Raw genomic sequence first — 16,271 nt, forward strand, 5'->3', positions numbered from 1 at the left:
CCGAGGACTGTCTTCTTGGAGAGCATTGAGAGGCTGGATGAAACTGTTGTGGCATCAGGGTGCAGGGACAACGTCCCTGCAACTGGTGTCATGAAAACAGTGTCATGGAGCAAGAAAAAACTAAAAAGAAGACAAAACAATGAGATGATCAGCCTCCAGAAGATGGTGGCAGAAGAGGAGGCAGAGGCAGAAGGAAGGGTGATCCAGAACATCGGTCTTTACCCTAAAAGCGTGATGCTGTACTCTCTAGAAACACTTAATATTTTCTTTGACAAGTGCAAAGAAGATATTGTATATTTAGATGCAACAGGCAGCATTGTACGGAAGGGAAAAGGACAGACGTCACCATTTTACGTCTATGAGTTGGTCGTGAGACACCCAACTAAAGGATCTTCCCCTCTCCCTGTGGCAACATATATCACCAGTGACCACACCACAGCATCAGTCTCACATTTCTTAGGGTCAGTGGTCACAGACTTAGCAAAACATCATGGTCGACAAGCCAAATCAAGGCCAGTGATGTTAATTTGTGACGGCTCAGTGGTTCTGCTGCAGTCACTTGCATATCATTTCTGTGGAGTGAGTCTGCAGGAACTACTCTGCAGATATTTTGCAATTGTGACTGGACAAGCAACAAATGATGCCATAGGTCTACCTATACTCCACCGATGCTTGAGCCACATTATGAAAAATGCTAAGGAGCTTTGCAGAAAACAGTAGGTGGCGACTGTATATAAATATGCTTAAGATTTCAGACATAACAGCATTATGACATCTCTGATAATGTTTTTTTTTTAATTATCCTTTGTAGTGCCTCCAAACATTACCACTTAACAATGTATGTGTTTGGACTCATGACCCGAGCATCAACCCTTAAGGAACTGGATGAAGTTGTCATCAGTGCTAACGTGGTCTTCTCCAGTTCTCACAGTGGTCAGAATGTTGAGAAACATTTTAAAAATCTACAAATGCTTCTGACCAAAGCAGGACCATGTGCTGAGGATACTTCCATCAAAGAGCAAGACTATGAGGTATCTTTTACTTAACTGCAACTGTTACATTCTTGCTTTTGATTCAGGTTTTTGCTGTACCTGACTAAGAAATGTCATTTCAAACACATTTGGCTTACTAAATTCAAGCTCTAAAGAGCACAACACTGGACACAGATACAGCTATGAACAGCATAACTCAAAAGTGTATGATGTATACACAGCTGGTTGTAAAAAACATGCTCCACGACACTCCATTCATCAGCTGTTTGGGTCAGACTCTTGCAGTGTGTGGACCCAGCGTTATGTCTGACTTGTGGAGAGGAGAGAGCTGTCAACTACAGATATATACTTAGGGGGTCATTAGGGCCTCATACAACCACACTTAAAAACTTAACTATCCCTTTAAAGCTTTGTTCTTTTTTTTTACTTCTTTGCTAAACTAAACTCTTGTGTAGGCATGCATAAATGTTTTATGTTTCATCTGTGATGTGTGAAAAACATATTTCCACACACTCTGCCAGCCACTGTAGTGTCACCTGCCCTGCACACACTCTTTCTTAAACAGTCTTGTAGATTAGTACATTTTTTTTTCTAGAACGATGTTGGAACAACGCCTTTCTCGCAGCACTTTGAAGAAGTCATTGAGACGGAAGAATGTGACCAGGAAGGTGATTCAAACATCTACTTCTGTCCAACCTTCATCCCGACGTTGATGAAGTACTTTCTACCTCAGGCTGCCCTATGGTCTGGCTTACTCCTGGGTTAGTCCTGTTTAATTGTTGTTATTAATCTATATGCTTATTTTAATATATTTAAGTAAATTAAATACAAAATTAATGTTCCATCTTCTGCCAGGTGATCGAGGTCGTCATGGATCAGGCCCAGTATATGACAGTCTGACAAAAAAGTACAGTAGAGCTGCCTGTAAATCACAACAGGTACAATAAAGCTGAACATCTGTTAATGAAACTGAATATTACTTGCACGTTTTCATGCTGGATATTACACATGATAAAATAAACCAAATGAATGAAGACATTTTGATTTGATGCAATGTTTTTGTTGAACCCTAGAATTACACTCTGGACAACAAAACGAAGGGAATAATGGAGAAAGGCCAATGGGACCTCAAACACATCCGTTTCCAACGTAAAAAAATGACCAGACTCGATGACTTTGTGGACACCTACAAAGTCACACTCAAGGCTTTATTGAGGGAGTATGCTGACTCCCAGAGGAGAAAGAAAAAGGTAAGAAGTGCATATGCTGATCATAAATACTTCAATTACTAGTATTTTAGAAATTTGTGATTATGCACCAGCCATTGCTAAAGTAACCCCACCCTCATGCCAAACAACCACACAAAAAGTACAATCCACAAAATGTAATGCTTACACTATGGCTACAATAATCAAAATCAAGATAATTTTCCATTCAAAGTCACATGAAAAATAAGTAAAAAAATGTTGTAGTTAAATCTAATAATGTAGCATGGAACAATGCAAAATTGTGCTTCAAGAATACTACTATTAAATTAATTTGATATTGACAATATTTTGTTGATTTACTTTAGACACATCGGGTGGACGTGGAACGCTGGAAGAGCAGGAAACAGAGAAAACGAGGGGTGTATGTGTCTCGACTGAACAAGCCTTTTGTTTATAAACAACAGAAGAAGAAGGTAAGTGTTTTTGAAAGATTCATTGGAATTTCAGAAGTGGATACAGAATATGGTCATATTCCACTGTACAATAATACAAAACCATACACAGTCCTCTATATTTATCCATATTCATCCTCCATAGAGTTCTCTACATTTATTTTATCTGATCCTATTTCACTTGAATCTTACTTTATATATTTAGTTAGAGTTTACTGCTTAGTGTTAATAGTTTATTGTTTTACTGTTTACTTATATATATATATTTAGCTTAGAGTCTATTGTTTATCTTGTATTATATTTTGTTATACCTCCTTTATTTTGTATACAAGTATCTGTATGCTACTGGAAATTCAATTTCCTTCAGGGAGTCATCCCAGAGTGATCAATAAAGTGCGGTCTAAGTCTGAGAATAATGTACTGTGTCTGTCTATTTTAGAGAACATTGGCCAAAAAACCCTCTAAAGCAGTGGATCCCAAACTTTTTACAGTCGCGTACCCCTTCAGACATTCAATCTCCAGCTACGTACCCCGCGCAGCACGTGCGATAGGAAACAAAAGATGTTGCGCTATGCAAAACCTAAATCAAATATTTCCCCTGCGTACCCCCTGAACCACTTTGCGTACCCCTGGGGGTACATGTACCCCAGTTTGGGAACCAATGCTCTAAAGCATCTGAAGATCATTCTCCATCACCGGCTCCATCACAGGTAATTTCTTGAGGCAAAATGCTACAAATAGCAAGCAAAACAAACAAAGTAGAAATCAAAACCTGATTTTAGATGTTCTGATTTTAGATGAAAATGTATAAATGCATATAGTGATATGGTTAATTTCCATTGCTTGCAATATGTACTTGAAAGATTTCTATAACACTACTATTTCTATCCCTAGAGTCCACAAAGCAGCACACAAGCTCCACCAGCATCACTCAGTGATGATCTTCAATCACAGGTATGTCCAACATAGCGTAATTGTCTAATGTTATATTTCTTAATTATATTTTATATATTTTATTAAATTAACTTTAGGATGGAAAAAAAATTGGTTAATTGTTGCCAATTGATGTATATAATCCCTGATAATATTGTTATGTTGATTAATGATGTATCGCTGTGGCTTCAGGTGTTTATTAGTTATGTCACGGCAGTGTAGTGAGCGTGCCAATGCGTCCATTAAGGGATCGTCACACATTTATTTGTCTCGCCTTCCGTGTACACTATGCCAGCGACATAGATATGGAACTTTCTGAGCCAAGAGGTTGCTTTTTGTTAACAGTCTCTTAAAGTCCTTTAAGTTTATAAACACTAAAATCTTATCATTTATTAATCTTCTACTGTTTATCATTATATATCCTTATTATTGCATTGTGTAATTTAAGCAAGTCTGTGTTGGTTTATTATTAATATTGCATATGATTAATATGCACATTTCTGTTGATTCCTTATTGTAGTAACACACAGACAATATCAACAGAAGAGTTTATTCAGCAATAAATGAGGGGCATCTCAATGAGAGTGTGTGTGAACTGGACTCATTAACCCTTCACCATCATTCCTGTTCTTACAGGACAACCTCTGTCTATTATGAATAGGTCTCAAGTTTGGTATTCAGTAAGCCAGCACCTGTTTTATACCCACCATAAAAAAAAAGTCATAGCTTTTTATGATTTGCAGGTCACAGAACTGTGGGGAAAAAGGGACACAGAAGTGGTCGTTTCTGTGGTGCCCTCTCAATTAGGGAACAACTTTGTTATCCACCACAGTGAGTTCAACACTCTAAGACCTCACCAGTGGCTTGTAGGCGAGGTAAGTAGATTGATTAAAAGAACAGAACCACTTATCTTAAAGACATAAAAACTATGAAAGATGCAGTCAGCGATGATCGAGCAGACCATTACAGTACAAGCAGTTTGAACAATGTGTGATAGTGAGTCAAATGTCATTGAAGAACAGCTCCATTAGCCAAAACAATTGATATAAGTGTGTGATTTAAATGTTTTTTGTTGACTTTGTGTTATACATAACAGAGAAGATGAAGAGTAATCCATAAGGATCATATGTTCAGCATTTTAACTAAATGTATGACTTCACAACACTTTGTGTGTGTTCATAAAAAAATCTCTGAAGGTCATCGAGTCCCTACTTCACCACACTGCCAGGAAACTGAATTTGGGAAGCACCATTTACGTTCTGAGCCATTATGTGGCTGGTGTGATCTTCTTTGGTAAGAGGGAAGAAGTTTGGAGACAGACTATGTCAAAGGTAATATTTTTGTCAGGTACAAAAACAAAGTAGAACAGTATGTCAATTGTTTACAAGTTAGCTGTGTGTGTGCATGTGTGCGTGTGTGTGTGTGTGTTGTGGGTGGGTGGGTGGGTGTGTGTGAATTAAGATTAATCAAATAAAAACAATATTCCATTGAGCCTTTCAGTCAGTCATTAATTTATTTGTAGTTGCAATGACATATCTATCTATCTATAAATTACAGGAGCACACACAGACATATACACACGCTCTTGCTTGCACGCTCCAGATTCTGGGAGATTGGATCTCATTTACGGGCGTCAAGGAGCCGCTACTAATATGTGGGAGAGTTTGGATGTCTGGCTTTGTAGTAAAAACACACGCAAAACAGATGTTGCACAGTCAAAGCACTAGTAAAATTAAATAACTAATTTTGGGTTTTGTTACAGACCGACTTTGACAACTATAACTATAAGGCCATTGTGTCCTTTATTAACATTGGCAATGTACACTGGAAGTTTCTGGTAAGTCGTTACTTAATACATCACAACTGCCTTCAATTCTGTGTATGTCATTATTAACTTCTAAATGATATTTCATATTTTCTCTTTTGGTTACAGTACATCAGTGCTGCAGATAGTACTGTCTTTGTTGTTGATCCCGCACGCAGTGCTACCGAGCAGGCAGACTCAGACAACGCAGCAAAAAGATTGCGGTAATTAAGCAGATCTATCTGAACAGTGTGACTGAAGCAATTTCAAAACTGAATATTTCTTATATGTTTGCAAGATGTGTTTTCTTTAAATTAAAATATTTAAGTATGGATGCTATATTGTGAATCATGCTTGCAGTAATCTGTTAAACAACATGTTAGAGGCAACTTTACAAAACAGAAATAGGTAACAAGTAGAATTTATGCATAAGGCTGAACATAGGCAATATGTCAGAAAATACTTGTTCAATGTCCCACACATTAACAATGTCACCCTTGCTAAACACCTAAAAAAGTTAGAAGAGACTTGTGACCACTTAAAGACATCATTACCAACATTATAATTTTTTTCAATCAAACTTGTTAACACTATTAGGCCGAACAAGTGTTACATAATATGTAATTCTGACCCCAAAATATTAACTCTGTCTAACTCTCTTGTCCAAACAACCCCCTTTTTCTTTAGTACGACATACATTGTTTTCTTGGGTGAATAATGTGTACATATTCCTTACATTAACCACTTTAAAAAAATGGCCTTTCACAGTGAGTACTTCAACATGAGGAGGATCTGTCTGGGAAAAACTGACTGGGTCAATGTTAAGTGGAAAGGCGGTGTTCTGGAACACCCATTTCAGAGAGACGGGAGTAGCTGCGGTGTAATTGTCATCAAAGTAATGAGAATGTTTCTTGGAACATCATCTTTATCTAAATGATCTACATTCATTAAGAATTTGGATCAATTTCTGTTTTATTGCAATTCCACGTACTTTATTTTGCTGACTAGGAAACTTATGCAAACAGATGCTTTCTTGTGTGTTTAGATGGCAAAGGCAGTCATGGAGGCTTTTCCAAAGAAAGCAGAAATGTCATTTGGGACAGCTCCAAGATTGATGGCAGATGACAGAAAACACTTGGCTCTCGAGCTCCTGGAAGCCTCAGGTATGTAACAACTTATCTTAAATCTACAGTGACACGGTATTACAGAAAACACTTTGTAAACATATTCTCTATACACTAAAACAAGTAAATCATTATTTTATTTATTATAAGTACAATTGTTAGTGGTGGCAGTAGTGGTAAATCTAATATTTTCAACTTTCTGTTAGTGTTTAACACAGAGACCAGCTGTGCCATGTGCTCAGCAGTCAAACCACCAATTAAAGGGCCTGACTTAACAAACTGGATAAGTTGTTTAAAATGTTTTTTCTGCACATTTTGTATGCCTTGTTTTAAAGTGGATGACAGCAAGCAAGAGCCGAAAAGGATGAGAAATGACGACAGACAATCATCTGTGCTAGGACAACCTGAGGTTCACTCCTCAGCCATAGGGATGTGCATGTTTTCCTATCAAGAATTCCAAAAAGAAAGTGTGCATTAGATTGAGATTTCAACAATGACAATTTTGATCAGGAGAATAATCAAATGAAGAAAGTCATCAAAAGGTTGTAGAACAGTACATAATTACTTAGCTATTTCATGAAGAAAGCAAAAACAACGGCTAAGTCAACCCTGTAATTTCATGTCATTCACATTTATAATGTCCTGTTTTACATGGTGGAAATGCATTTCTACAGAGTGAAATATTATATTTGGACCACATCAACCAAAATATCACACTGTGAAGCCTTCACCATTTCTAGAGAAAGATCTACAAATATAAAAAAACTGTATCTGTATTAAGTGTTTCAAAGAAGCAAATATTAGCTCAAAATATTACTTTGGGGATCATGGTTATCTGGTGTCCATCACGGCTAGATATCAAAGTTTATTCTTGCATGTGCTTAATTTGCCCTTTTACAGATTCAGTGTGACACCTGTTGCAGGTGGTTCCATGTTGAGTGCATCGACATGGACTCGGAAACACTTCAGCAGGCAGAGAGTAGTGAATGGAATTGTGTTATTTGTGAAAAATTAATGAACAACTTCAACAATGATCTCAGACTATATCTACAGTCTGTATTCATCCTGCTCCCACATCCACATTTTACTAGAGAATGATGTTATTTGTTCCCCAAATGTGGAGCTGAGACATGGAGGGTTTGTAATGATGTTTTCAGTTTTCAACTGAGTTTAGTTTTTCCTCTGTGTTTGGAGTTTAAACCTCTTGATTTGTTCAGCTTCATTCTTATTTTGAACAAATAAACAAAACTGATATTTAAAAAAATAAATAAAGAATCTACCTTTACAAAGCAAAAATGTGAACTTTGAGGCTGAATTTCTCAACAGTCAGGGTGGTCCTGAGATCAAGTGTACAACCTTTTGTCAGAAATTATGGATCAAAGAGATTTTACAGTAGAGTCAACACTGCACATATTGCCTTTTTCAACAAAAAAAAGGAACTTTGAGGCTGTATTTCTCCAAAATGATGCAGTAAATATGCTTGATACTGAATGAGTGAACAGTCAGGATGGTCCTGAGGACAACTGTATCGGCCTTTGTCAGAAATTATGGAATAAAGGGATTTTACAGTAGAGTAACTGTTGCGCATAATGCCTTTTTCAACTAAATAAAAGGAACTTTGAGGCTGAATTTCTCCAAAATGATACAGTAAATATGCTTGATACTGAGTGAGTGAACAGTCAGGATGGTCCTGAGGACAACTGGATCAGCCTTTGTCAGAAATTATGAATCAAAGAGATTTTACAGTAGAGTAATTATTGCACATATTGCCTTTTTCAAAAAAAAAAAGGAACTTTGAGGCTGAATTTCTCCAAAATGATACAGTAAATATGCTTGATACTGAGTGAGTGAGCACATTCAGGATGGTCCTGAGGACAACTGGATCAGCCTTTGTCAGAAATTATGGAATAAAGGGATTTTACAATAGAGTAACTATTGCGCATAATGCCTTTTTCAACTAAATAAAAGGAACTTTGAGGCTGAATTTCTCCAAAATGATACAGTAAATATGCTTGATACTGAGTGAGTGAACAGTCAGGATGGTCCTGAGGACAACTGGATCAGCCTTTGTCAGAAATTATGGATCAACGAGATTTTACAGTAGAGTAACTATTGCACATATTGCCTTTTTCAAAAAAAAAAAGGAACTTTGAGGCTGAATTTCTCCAAAATGATACAGTAAATATGCTTGATACTGAGTGAGTGAGCACATTCAGGATGGTCCTGAGGACAACTGGATCAGCCTTTGTCAGAAATTATGGATCAAAGAGATTTTACAGTGGAGTAACTATTGAGCATATTGCCTTTTTCAACAACAAAAAAAGGAACTTTGAGGCTGAATTTCTCCAAAATAATACAGTAAATATGCTTGATACTGACTGAGTGAACAGTCAGGATGGTCCTGAGTTAAATTGTATCAACTTTTGTCAGAAATTATGGATCAAAGAGATTTTACAGTAGAGTAAATACTGCACATATTGCCTTTTTCAACAAAAAAAAGGAACTTTGAGGCTGAATTTCTCCAAAATGATACAGTAAATATGCTTGATACTGAATGAGTGAACAGTCAGGATGGTCCTGAGGACAACTGTATCAGCCTTTGTCAGAAATTATGGAATAAAGGGATTTTACAATAGAGTAACTATTGCGCATAATGCCTTTTTACACTAAATAAAAGGAACTTTGAGGCTGAATTTCTCCAAAATGATACAGTAAATATGCTTGATACTGAATGAGTGAACAGTCAGGATGGTCCTGAGGACAACTGTATCAGCCTTTGTCAGAAATTATGGATCAAAGAGATTTTACAGTAGAGTAAATATTGCACATATTGCCTTTTTCAACAAAAAAAAAGGAACTTTGAGGGGGAATTTCTCCAAAATGATACAGTAAATATGCTTGATACTGACTGAGTGAACAGTCAGGATGGTCCTGAGGACAACTGTATCGGCCTTTGTCAGAAATTATGGAATAAAGGGATTTTACAGTAGAGTAACTGTTGCGCATAATGCCTTTTTCAACTAAATAAAAGGAACTTTGAGGCTGAATTTCTCCAAAATGATACAGTAAATATGCTTGATACTGAGTGAGTGAACAGTCAGGATGGTCCTGAGGACAACTGGATCAGCCTTTGTCAGAAATTATGAATCAAAGAGATTTTACAGTAGAGTAACTATTGCACATATTGCCTTTTTCAAAAAAAAAAAGGAACTTTGAGGCTGAATTTCTCCAAAATGATACAGTAAATATGCTTGATACTGAGTGAGTGAGCACATTCAGGATGGTCCTGAGGACAAGTGGATCAGCCTTTGGCAAAAATTATGGATCAAAGAGATTTTACAGTAGAGTAACTATTGCACATATTGCCTTTTTCAACAACAAAAAAAGGAACTTTGAGGCTGAATTTCTCCAAAATGATACAGTAAATATGCTTGATACTGAATGAGTGAACAGTCAGGATGGTCCTGAGGACAACTGTATCAGCCTTTGTCAGAAATTATGGATCAAAGAGATTTTACAGTAGAGTAAATATTGCACATATTGCCTATTTCAACAAAAAAAAAGGAACTTTGAGGGGGAATTTCTCCAAAATGATACAGTAAATATGCTTGATACTGACTGAGTGAACAGTCAGGATGGTCCTGAGGACAACTGTATCGGCCTTTGTCAGAAATTATGGATCAAAGAGATTTTACAGTAGAGTAAATATTGCACATATTGCCTATTTCAACAAAAAAAAAGGAACTTTGAGGGGGAATTTCTCCTAAATGATACAGTAAATAGGCTTGATACTGACTGAGTGAACAGTCAGGATGGTCCTGAGGACAACTGTATCGGCCTTTGTCAGAAATTATGGAATAAAGGGATTTTACAGTAGAGTAACTGTTGCGCATAATGCCTTTTTCAACTAAATAAAAGGAACTTTGAGGCTGAATTTCTCCAAAATGATACAGTAAATATGCTTGATACTGAGTGAGTGAACAGTCAGGATGGTCCTGAGGACAACTGGATCAGCCTTTGTCAGAAATTATGAATCAAAGAGATTTTACAGTAGAGTAATTATTGCACATATTGCCTTTTTCAAAAAAAAAAAGGAACTTTGAGGCTGAATTTCTCCAAAATGATACAGTAAATATGCTTGATACTGAGTGAGTGAGCACATTCAGGATGGTCCTGAGGACAACTGGATCAGCCTTTGTCAGAAATTATGGATCAAAGAGATTTTACAGTAGAGTAACTATTGCGCATATTGCCTTTTTCAACAACAAAAAAAGGAACTTTGAGGCTGAATTTCTCCAAAATAATACAGTAAATATGCTTGATACTGACTGAGTGAACAGTCAGGATGGTCCTGAGTTAAATTGTATCAACTTTTGTCAGAAATTATGGATCAAAAAAGATTTTACAGTAGAGTAAATACTGCACATATTGCCTTTTTCAACAAAAAAAAGGAACTTTGAGGCTGTATTTCTCCAAAATGATACAGTAAATATGCTTGATACTGAATGAGTGAACAGTCAGGATGGTCCTGAGGACAACTGTATCAGCCTTTGTCAGAAATTATGGAATAAAGGGATTTTACAATAGAGTAACTATTGCGCATAATGCCTTTTTCAACTAAATAAAAGGAACTTTGAGGCTGAATTTCTCCAAAATGATACAGTAAATATGCTTGATACTGAATGAGTGAACAGTCAGGATGGTCCTGAGGACAACTGTATCAGCCTTTGTCAGAAATTATGGATCAAAGAGATTTTACAGTAGAGTAAATATTGCACATATTGCCTTTTTCAACAAAAAAAAAGGAACTTTGAGGGGGAATTTCTCCAAAATGATACAGTAAATATGCTTGATACTGACTGAGTGAACAGTCAGGATGGTCCTGAGGACAACTGTATCGGCCTTTGTCAGAAATTATGGAATAAAGGGATTTTACAGTAGAGTAACTGTTGCGCATAATGCCTTTTTCAACAAAAAAAAAAGTAACTTTGAGGGTGAATTTCTCCAAAATGATACAGTAAATATGCTTGATACTGAGTGAGTGAGCACATTCAGGATGGTCCTGAGGACAACTGGATCAGCCTTTGTCAGAAATTATGGATCAAAGAGATTTTACAGTAGAGTAACTATTGCGCATATTGCCTTTTTCAACAACAAAAAAAGGAACTTTGAGGGTGAATTTCTCCAAAATGATACAGTAAATATGCTTGATACTGAGTGAGTGAACAGTCACGATGGTCCTGAGGACAACTGTATCAGCCTTTGTCAGAAATTATGGATCTAAGAGATTTTACAGTAGAGTAACTATTGCGCATATTGCCTTTTTCAACAAAAAAAAAAGGAACTTTGAGGGTGAATTTCTCCAAAATGATATAGTAAATATGCTTGATACTGAGTGAGTGAACAGTCAGGATGGTCCTGAGGACAACTGGATCAGCCTTTGTCAGAAATTATGGAATAAAGGGATTTTACAGTCGCATAAAAGATTGGCTCGCTCCGTATCATGGACTACCTGCATTTGCCATACATTCTGTAATAAGGGCGCACTTGAAATCAGGAAAAGACGAACGTCTGCTCACTTGACCGCAGTGAAAATCCGGGGAAGAATAAAACAGCAGGGTCCATCAACCGGCAACCATCTCAGGTTCTCTCTCCCTCTCTTCAACAGACGTCCGTCTCCTTTAATTACATGAACTCTGTTGAGCCATAATATCATCACGCTAAATCGTACTGACTTAACGTTAGCCCGTTTTAGCATTGAAAACTACAACAGTGCTAAAGCTATGCTATCCAAACACGTGATGCTATGCTAGCGGGTGGCTAATTACATTACAGTTTGGTCTTTTTTTACTACAACATTAAGTTACAGCTCACAATTTAAGGCATACACATTATATTTACCTTTGGCAAGTTACATAGAAGAGTAATATATCAGGAACACGAGTAGTCGACCTCGATGACACCTCTTAAATGTTTCCCACAGCACTACACTTTTCCTCAGGACACCGGACAATCTGTCTCTCTAACTCACCTGCTCAAAGCATGCTGAACCTCATCCTACACTTCATGTCCCTCCCCATACCAGACTTGGATTGGCTGTGAATTTGCTACTACCCAATGAAAAATGCAGAAACTGAATGACTGACACACAACAGAGAAAAAGTTAGATTTCACATTAAAAGCACTCAAATCAAGTTTCTCGTCTTCTCAATCACAGAGCCTTTTAACCACACATCTATTTATTGCTTTACTTTTTTTAACTGTAAATAGCTAAACTTATTAACTGTACATATTATATTTATTACATTTTATCCCGTATTTAACCTTATTTTAACTAATATTTTTAATAATATGAACTTATCTAATTATCATGAACTTTCTCTAACATTTTTTATGCTATTTTGAGATTAATTTTATGCACTGTATCCTAATGATTTTATACAGGGCTACACCCTCCCTCTTCTGAATGTGTAGATGTCCTCATCACACCTTTTGTCCCTCTTTTACTTGGAAGGGCGATAACTTTTCTCTTCCTCCTCTATGAACCTTTTGGATGTTTTGCACTTTTTCCTTGGTTCGTTGTCTTGGTCTGGAGGGTTTAACTTAAGATGAATAACCATACCATGGTGCATGATGGTAACCGGTTCACAGGATTGGTTACCAGGTTTTTCATAGGTCAATCTCATAGTTGGTTTTGGACTGTAGAAGACCTTTTACTTCCACTTCTTGCTCTTTTAGCGGCTTTATCCCGTCTGGCTCTGTTTAACTGAGGCGAGCTTGTTCCCTCTTCTAGATCTTGTTCTTCCACAGATTCATCATTTGTGTCTTGGACATCAGAGTCTGATAAAGGAGGTGCAGCACCTTCAGGGGGTTCATCATACTCTGTTTCTGTGAGTAGTTGATTTTCTGTTTCCACCACAGGTTTTTCATCCTCTTCAGAGCTTTCACTCTCTTCAAAGCTCTGACTCTCTTCATTTTCCACGTGGTGATTCACCATGTCCATTTGTCTCCTGACCTCAACCACATCAAAATCTGGAGGATTGTGGACAGTTTCAAACTCTGAGCCTGATGACTCTGTGTCACTTTCTTCTACTGGGTCAGTAGACTTGGTAGTTTGACGTTTCCGGGTAAGTTGAGCTCTTGTTACAGGTCTCCGAACAGAGTTTGTATCATCTGAGGGGTTAAACATCCTGACCATGTAACAGATGGGCAACAGGTGGTCTCGATGGAGAGTTTTGACTACACCTGTACCATGCTCTGGTTTGACCTTGTAAACTGGCAGGTTAGGCAACTTCTCCACAACAACATACGGTGTTGATTTCCATCGATCTTGGAGTTTATGCTTTCCTTTTAGACCCACATTCTGAATGAGGATTCTGTCACCTTTCTCCAAAGGTTAGTCTCTCACACGGTGGTCATATCGTGCTTTATTTTTCAGGTGATTCTTTGTAGCATTATCAGATGCCAACTGGTAAGCTTTTTGCAGCTCTTTCCTCATCCTGGCGACGTACTGTTGGTAGGAGGTTTCACTTTCACCATTTGGTGAGATTCCAAAACAGATGTCGATGGGTAACCTTGCCTCCCTTCCAAACATGAGATAATACGGTGAGTATCCCGTGGAATCGTTTTTTGTGCAGTTGTACGCATGTACCAGGTAGGTGATATGTTGACTCCAACACTGTTTCTTTACAGTGTCCAGGGTACCGAGCATTGCTAAAAGCGTTCGATTGAACCTCTCTGGTTGTGCATCTCCTTGAGGGTGGCAGGGGGATGTTCTTGACTTCAGAACCCCAAGCATGGACAAGATCTCTTTGATCAGGCGACTTTCAAAATCTCGTATCGCATATACGAGCAGGTAGGCCGTAGTGCACAAAATACTTCTCCCACAATACTCTTGCAACAGTGATAGCCTTTTGATCTTTCGTAGTGAATGCTTGTGCATAACGTGTATAACTGTCTGTCACTACTAACACATTAGCAACACCTTTAGAGTCCGGCTCTATCTGCAAAAAGTCAATACATACTAAGTCTAAGGGGCCATTACTTGTTATTTGGTTCAAGGGCGAGGCATGCTGAGGGAGTGTCTTCCTGGAGATACATCTTCCACAGGTTCGAATGTACTGCTCAACCTCAGCTGTCATCCGCGGCCAATAAAATCGGTCTTTGATCAGTTCGGTGGTGCGCTCCACTCCCATGTGTCCGCACTCATCATGTAGAGACCTTAACACCATTGGGCGGTATCTTGCTGGTAAGACAAGTTGTTTGATCTTTTTTCCACACATTTTTTCTTTTACTCTGTAGAGTAATCCATCCTTTAATTCCAACTTGCGGCTTTCACGTAGCAACAACACAGTCTCGGGCGAATCATTTTTTGAACGAGACAGCCTTTTATTGCTCTCGAGTGCTTTCTTCAACGGCCCAATCGTTGAGTCCATATCTTGTGATGCCTGAATATCTTTCGGGCTCAGCTGATCAAGGGTGTTTATGCTGAGGTTCACTGGGAACACATAAGCTTCTGGTACTGCAGTGGCAGGAGCTCCCAGCTGATCCACCAGTCTGTCAGGCACATCTGCCTCTTCACTGATGCAGGCTCGCTTGCAGAGGGCTTTGATGCCAGCAGGTGGGACACTAGTCCACTCTTTGACCTCTTCTGGAGTGTGTTGTCGAGACAGCAAGTCAGCATCGATATTGTGCCTCCCAGGACGATACTGGATGGTGAAATCGTAGGTGGCAAGGGCAGCGAGCCAACGATGTCCGACTGCACTGAGTTTGGCGGAGGTCAACACATATGTTAACAGGTTGTTGTCAGTTCTTACAATAAATTTAGCTCCATCCAAGTAATCGTGAAACTTGTCTACGGCGGCCCATTTTAATGCCAGAAATTCCAATTGATGGACTGGATAGTTGTGCTCTGAATCTTTAAGCTTGCGACTGGCAAAAGCTACTGGCCTGAGGCCCTCAGGATATTCCTGGTTCAGGACAGCGCCTAGCCCATTCATACTGGCGTCCACATGCAAGATGTAAGTCTTAGTGGGGTCAGCGAATGCCAACACTGGGGCATTGATCAAACAGTCACGGATCTGCTCAAACGCCTCCTGGCAGGCTTGAGTCCACCGTTCTCCAAATGGCTCTGATGGCTTGAAATAGACTTTGCTTGGGTCAACACTCTTTTTGGAATTGGGGTCTTTCCAAGTGGGGGCATAACCCTTGGTGAGCTCGGAGAGGGGACGGACAACGCCAGAATAATTAGCAATAAACCTCCGATAATAACTACAAAATCCGAGGAAGGACTTGAGAGGCTTCAGGTGAGTGGGCGCTTTCCAGTGCTTTACTACTTCCACTTTGTCTGGATCAGTAGCTATTCCATTAGCCGAAACAATGTGACCCACATACTTAACTCGAGGCTGGCAAAATTGACATTTGTCAATAGAAACTTTCAATCCGACCTCCTCTAGTCTATCCAGTACCTTGAGGAGACGTTGCTCATGCTCTTCAAGTGTTTTTCCAAAGATGATAATGTCATCTAAATACACAAGGGCTTCCAGAAAATGCATATCGCCAACAGCTTTCTCCATTAAGCGCTGAAACGTCGCCGGCGCTCCTGTGATTCCCTGTGGCATGAGCTCAAACTGATAGAATCCGAGAGGGCAAATGAAAGCCGTCTTCTCTTTGTCCTCCGGAGCCATCTCTATCTGGTAGTAGCCACTACGCAGATCTAGAACCGAGAACCACTGGCTGCCTGATAAGGAATCCAAGGC

General features: G+C 38.6%; 1 protein-coding gene and 1 long non-coding RNA gene across 2 annotated transcripts in view; one reads left to right on the plus strand and one right to left on the minus strand.

Moving 5' to 3' along the window:
* Positions 1–16,271, minus strand: part of LOC128440487 (diablo IAP-binding mitochondrial protein) — a 39,667-nt gene that overhangs the window by 6,561 nt on the left and 16,835 nt on the right. The gene's annotated exons all lie outside the window — the stretch shown is intronic.
* LOC128439601 (uncharacterized) lies at positions 5,523–6,798 on the plus strand. Its single transcript, XR_008338429.1, has 3 exons — positions 5,523–5,613; positions 6,435–6,552; positions 6,720–6,798. It is a non-coding gene; the product is annotated as an uncharacterized LOC128439601 (long non-coding RNA).

The sequence above is a fragment of the Pleuronectes platessa genome, chromosome 5 (genome assembly GCF_947347685.1).
Source record: "Pleuronectes platessa chromosome 5, fPlePla1.1, whole genome shotgun sequence".
NCBI classification, from domain to species: Eukaryota; Metazoa; Chordata; class Actinopteri; order Pleuronectiformes; family Pleuronectidae; genus Pleuronectes; species Pleuronectes platessa.